Here is a 7,317-nt window from a genome sequence, read left to right as displayed (position 1 = left end):
ACCACTGAGAATCTCTGACTCTGATCTCTCCTGTTGGTTTCTGTGGACAAAACATGAGATTACATCTCCTCATCCAGGGAGTACACACACACACACACACACACACACACACACACACACACACACACACACACACACACACACACACACACACACACAGGGAGGGAATGTTGTGTTCATATTGTTTCAGGACTATGAGAATGGAAAAAAGGTTTAGCCTATGGATTTTGAAAACAACAAAAATAAATGGGAAAATGGGAGAGGAGAAATGACTAGAGACAGTGTTGTTTAACCCACTGACCATGACCCATGAGTTCTTCTTACCTTTGTTCACTAGAAAAGTATCCCTCTCTAAACTCTATAGGTTGTTGCATAGACCGGTCACTCTTCATGGACACACAGCTGGGTACAGGGGAGGCTGGTCTCTCCTGCTTGATTGGACTTCAACACAACAGAGACAAACATTACGTCTCTCATCTACTCTGAGCTCAGATGGGGAAACATAAAAAGAGTTTCATTCCAAACGCTATATATCCATTTTCAGAAATGTTGGTGAATTAGATTTTATTGTTTAAAGAAATTATGAAAGAGATTAGTGTGTTTTTTCACTATCTAATCATGGCATGGGATTGTTCAACGACAGACATGTATTTGTTTAAAATCTATCACTTGATGGTTTCATTTCAGAGAGACAAATAATCATGTTTTTTTGCAAAATGCTATATATCTGCCTCACTCTCAGAGAAATAAGTAGTACTGCTAGGTTTTACACAGTAATAATATATATCTTCCTCACTCTCAAAGAAATAAGTAGTACTGCTAGGTTTTACACAGTCAAATGTGACCGACCAGCTCGATTCGGTCTTATGTAGCAAAATTTGAAATGTTTATTTTTTTACATTGGATAAAAGTAGAGACTCAGCTAGAAAAAGGTATATCATACACTACAGTTGAGGAACAATGGGAAAGTAATTCTGCTTTGAAAGATGATAAACTTGTAACCTCAATTTTGAGAAAATGGCCTTTGAATGTTTTGGTTCACCTACTGGAGAGCTCTTCTTTATCTACAGTGGTGTTACTTTGGCAGATAATATCACCCATCTAAATAAATAGTATATATATATATATATATATATATATATATATATATATATATATAGTTAACTAAATGTATGGTGCTTTTGGTTTATGTCAGTTTCATTGTTTGTTATGCTATAAATGGTTATTTTATGGTTGTAAGTGGTAATATTAACTAATTAATTAATTACTACTTTAGTAAGGATATACTTTATTCAGTACTACTGCAGTTACTAAATAATTCCAATAGATGGCAGCATAAGACCATGAATGACATTTCAGAAGGTTAGTTTAGTTTTCTCCCTGGATACACCACCACTCCCCCTCACAGGAAAACTCCTGCACACGCTTTTTACTGTCCCTTTCCACACTGCTAACGCAAGAGGAACGACTGAAAAAGCATTTAACAGATTACTGTGAAATAATATAATGATGATTCATGTTTATTATTAGCTGTTTTTATGCTCATGTTTTGAAATTATACTTCATTTCTATAACGATTATCAATAAGCCTGAACATTAATTTAGTCACCTCTGGTCGAGAAAAACGTATTTTCCTGGTACAGTCATTGTCAGATTCATCAACCAGCAGCGAGCACTCTGCCTTCTAGCACAAGCGAGGGGCATGTTGAGGTACATTTGCTAACCGCGAGGGTTGCATGATGTAATTTATTGGTGGGCTGGAAGACGCAGTCTTGTCTTTTCTATTCCGAGGTTGTTTAATCGCAATATTAGATATTTAAAAATGCATGTATACTAGGGTTGAGGTTGGAGCATGTGACTAGTGATTATTTACCCGGGGTTCAACACCTGCTATAGTCACTATTTAATTGCTCTTCCAAAAGCAACACAGACCTAATACGAGATATATAGCTAACTAAAGTAATGAGTGACCATTTCAGAAAATCATGGGACATATAGTATTTGGTTGCATGCTATTTTATGTCAATCATATTGCTGCTTGTAGCCTATATCTGATGCTTCGTGGTCTTATGCTGCCATCTATTGGAAATATTTAGCTATTAAAAGTTATTAATTCACGTACAGACGTTGGTGGGGCAGCTGAGAAATAAAGTGTATTAGATCAGTCTCAAACCTGCCCCACGCCAATTGCTGGATCTTCACACAGAGGTTACTAGGTCACCCAATTCAAACCACATTTGAAAAATAAAACAAATGTGTCTTATTTATCAAGTGTTCTGTCTTGCAATTATACATATAATAAAATAACAACAAAATAATTAAAACACTATTTAATACTATAATTGTATTTACTAAGATAATATTATTACTAAAATAGTTTCTAAAAGTGTTCTAGGCTACCATACCCTAGAATTAGGGTTACGGTTACGGCTAAAATAGGTTATAAGTAGGGTAAGAGTTTCTGTATAGCACGTTGTGACATCTGCTGGTGTAAAAAGGGCTTTATAAATTCATGTGATTGATTGTTAGGTTTAGGGTTTATATGGCAAAAAACTGTATGGGTTTATAGCACTCTTGCGCCTCCCTTTGGCCATATGTGGGTACTAAATAACTCATTCATTAAATGTTTTACATTTACATTTTACATATTTAGCAGACGGTCTTATCCAGAGCGACTTACAGTTAGTGAGTGCATACATTTTCATACTGGCCCCCCGTGGGAAACGAACCCACAACCCTGGCGTTGCAAGCGCCATGCTGTACCAACTGAGCTATATGACACTTGTTAGGCTCATAATCTGAGGTAGCAACTGTGTCAGATCTACAAATCCATTCGCTAGACCACCCGATTAGACAACAATCACCCCATTATATCCATTTGGTTTGCAACTCAGTGAACCTGCGCAGCATTCGCTCAATTTGATGCCTACGAACGAAGATTTCGATGCATATCAAATTACCCAGCAGCCATTTAGAAACAACAAGTCATCAGAAAAATGGTTATTTCTTAATAAAAAAATGTCTTCTGGCTGTTTAAATCGGCTATATCTTGAAAAAGAGGACAGGGACATGCGTTTTGTTTAGATTGTACACTTTTTTCTTAAAACAAATATGGTTAACCATGACCAGAAAATGTTTAATGTTTGATGGCTATCCGCCAGCCATCGCCTCTAAAACTGTGTCTCACCTCACTATAGGTGACCACAACATGTACTCAGGTGAACAGTGTGCGCGCTCACCAAGTAGCCGTAACCTTGTTAATAATAAGTTACCTGAGGTAAACCTACAGTAGAACTAATAGGAGCTGGCAGGGTGAAAAAAGCCCAAACATAAGGCCTGTTTTTTCGCGATTACTTCATAACCAGGGACAGAAGGTAATATTATGTAACTGGGCTCCATGGCGGATGCAATGAACTAATTTGATCAGAAATAACCTTTGTAAAAAATGTAACTTGAGGCGCCCCGAAAATAATATTCAAAAAGTTCAGTCCTTGGACACAGAGGGATTAAACACTAAAGTTACCGTCCATCTAGTGAAGAGGAGAACCGGACAGAGGGATGGTAGGTAGCCAGCATCCGTCAACGAGAGAGGGAGAAGCCCTCCACCGTATTTAACAGGTGGAAGAAACAACCAGGGAGCTCCATCGGTCCACAAGAAATGCAGGCAGCCGGTGATGATGTAGTGGTAGCTGGGATAACTAGGATGCTGCTGGTAGAGTAGCTAGCTTAGCTAGCTGTACCGACTAGCTTGGCTAGCTAGCAGGTCGTTCGTCTGTCCCTCGAGGATGATGACGAATCCGGTGAACCACAAGATGAAACAAGAATAGCGAGTGAAAAGGATCTGGCTACACTCATACTGTCACTGACCATTACGCAAAAAAGCAAATTGAACAATAAACTTCGGCGTCTCAACACTGTAACGAACTCTGTCGTTGTTCCCCAACATCACCTCAGGCCACTCTGCGCGTACCTGGACAATATGCTTGGCGCCAAACCGTATGTGGACGCGGACAGTTCTGTACGGGGACGCGGACAGTTTCAGAACGCGGACATGAGCAGAGCCACACAATAAACAAAACCAAGTCTTTACAGTGGCTTACATTAGTAATATTCATTTTTTATTATGTAAAACAAAATGATTCGTTTTTTAAAACAATGTTTTGAGATCTGGGCCCATATCCAAAAAGCGTCTCAGAGTAGAAAATGTGTCGTATAAGTGCTGAGAATAAAGCCATTTTAGTCCTACTCTTATGGGTATAAATTAAAGCTATGCATGAAGCCTCTTTATTCATAAGTGTCCCACCTAGTTGGCAGATATTTAGGACACCTCATGAGCTGTCCTAACCAGTTAAGAGGTACCAGCAGGTGTCTTGATAATAGAAACATGCAGCGAGTCAGTGGTTTCTGTACCACATGTAATTGCTTTGGAGCAGTGGCGACCTGTCATTCAGGGCAGAGCCCCACCTGTTTAGCAGATGCTCTTACCCAGAGCGATTTACAGTAAGTTAATTCATCTTAAGATAGCTAGGTGAGACAACCAGATAATACAGTCAAATATACAGGATACGAACATTCAATTTCAGCTAAACAATGGATATATAGCGTTTTGCAATAAAAATAATAATAATTATATACATCTAAAATCTATTAATTAAACATCTGAGAACAGAAATATTGAAGGTACCCATAAGCAACCATTTCTGATTAAAAAACACATGTGAAAAATTGTGGAAATAGCATTTAGGAAATAAACTCTTAATAATTCTTAAACAAAATTGTCATCTCACCTCTTAGCTTTGGTGTCATGTTCCCCAGAGAGACTCATTTTAGAGGCAGGGCCCCCCTCCTCTCTCTCCCCAGAGAGACTCATTTTAGAGGCAGGGCCCCCCTCCTCTCTCTCCCCAGAGAGACTCATTTTAGACCACTGACCCCTAAACAGAGATCCAACATGTTGGTTGTAGTTAACACAGTAATTCTTGAATGTGAATTGTTATCATTTATTAATTATCTCTTACAAAACATTTACTAACAGACATATCGAAACAGTCAGGTGATTTAATGCAATCACATGAATATGTAGTAGTGACATCTCTTCACCATGGCCATGTCACACACTTATTTGTATTCATTAAAAGTCGGCCATTTATTATTTTTGAATCTGTTCTTTTCTAAACGTATCTGAGAATGTAGACAGAAGGGCTAAAACAGGCTTGATTGATCTGGGGGGGATCAGTGATCTATACAGAAAGGTTTCTTGCAACAATTAAGATATTTTATATTATTTAAAGTAGGCTAGGTTATATAATGTATAACAGTTTTTTTTGTTGTTGTGTAAAGCAGATCAAGGTCTATACCTCAGCAAGTGGCGACCCGTCATTCAGGGCAGGTGGCCTTTCCTGTTTTGCATGTTATTGTGGCATTAATACGTGTCACATATCAGTTTGCTAACAATGTAAAACATATATACACTACCGGTCAATAGTTTTAGAACACATACTCATTCAAGGGTTTTTCTTATTTTTTTTAACTATTTTCTACATTGTAGAATAATAGTGAAGACATCAACACTATGGAATAACACATATAGAATCATGTAGTAACCAAAAAAGTGTTAAACAAATCAAAATATATTTTATATTTGAGATTCTTCAAATAGCCACCCTTTTTCCTTGATGACAGCTTTGCACACTCTTGGCATTCTCTCAACCAGCGACCCGTCATTAAGGGCAGGTGGCCTTTCCTGTTTTGCATGTTATTTTGGCATTAATACGTGTCACATATCAGTTTGCAAAAAATGCAAAAAAATATATATATAATTGAGTTAATATAGCCGCATACAAACATGGTCTCGTTTTTGTTTTCTTGAGTAAGGCAGCTCCAAAATGCAGGTGTTTCAGCCTAGCTCAGCTTTCTGTGGTGGTGGGGCAAGCCAGAAGAAAATACGGAGTGCTGCGCCGTGATTGGCTCAGTGTTCTGTCACTCATGGGGACACTACGTCACTGCCAAGTCTAAGGGTAGAGCTAGAAAATACAAGCCCCTTGGGTGCTGCCACAGAGTTACATTAGAAGTGCCCATCCAAGAAGGTCATTGGCCACAGATAAAATGACGTCAAATCACATTATATCTACAGTAGCTTTGATTGGACTGATCATGTCAACATCATACTTTTCAAAATCTTAGCTAGCAGTCATCATCATGAATCAAAGCGACAATCTACAGGCAAATCCTTTTTAATCCTTGTCATATGAAGAGAAATAATGAAGAGAAATGATAGGACAGCTGTTGGGACTCTGCTGTTGGGACTCTGCTGTTGGGACTCTGCTGTTGGGACTCTGCTGTTGGGACTCTGCTGTTGGGACTCTGCTGTTGGGACTCTGCTGATGGGACTCTGCTGTTGGGACTCTGCTGTTGGGACTCTGCTGTTGGGACTCTGCTGTTGGGACTCTGCTGTTGGGACTCTGCTGTTGGGACTCTGCTGTTGGGACTCTGCTGTCGGGACTCTGCTGTTGGGACTCTGCAGTTGGGACTCTGCTGTTGGGACTCTGCTGTTGGGACTCTGCTGTTGGGACTCTGCTGTTGGGACTCTGCTGTTGGGACTCTGCTGTTGGGACTCTGCTGTTGGGACTCTGCTGTTGGGACTCTGCTTTATGTAGGCCCTAACAGTTTGTGGGCACCGTTTCTCACCGTTATAGTGCAATGAATGTATTGTTTAGTGTTGTGTTGTGGAGTGGCTTTGCTGGAATGCATCCCCCTTTATTTATGTTTTGCCCCACCAAGATTGACATGCTAAAATCACCACTGACCTCAGCTATAGTCTAGATGACCAGCCTAAACCTGTTCAGATCAGTTCCCATAACGTTATAACAGTAACAGTAGCAGGAGCCTAGTCCTGATACAGATGGAGGTCTATACCTCAGCTATAGCCTACATATCCTAGATGACCAGCCTAAACCTGTTCAGATCAGTTCCCATAACGTTATAGACCTAACAGTAGCAGGACAGAGCTTGTAGCCTAGGCATGGTATTTTACACACCATTTCAAACGGAGACCATCAGGTCTGTCAACATGATATGTGATCATAGCTCAAACCTACTTTGACTATTGAATGTCTGACGTCGACCTAACCTTATAATAGTTTGTAGTTTAGCCTAGACCTACGAGAGTCTGCCCGTCTTTCCTACATATCAACACATTTATCCGACTTCTAATGTTACAGAGAAATACGTGCCACAGTTTCAACAGCCATTGTGTAACTGCGTAGGCTACACACTTACTTTCACGTTCATATGAGGAAATCACATAACTTCTGACAGTCG

The sequence above is a fragment of the Coregonus lavaretus genome, assembly GCF_964263955.1.
Source record: "Coregonus lavaretus genome assembly, contig: HAP1_SCAFFOLD_2267, whole genome shotgun sequence".
NCBI classification, from domain to species: domain Eukaryota; kingdom Metazoa; phylum Chordata; class Actinopteri; order Salmoniformes; family Salmonidae; genus Coregonus; species Coregonus lavaretus.
This window is presented reverse-complemented; position numbering follows the sequence as displayed.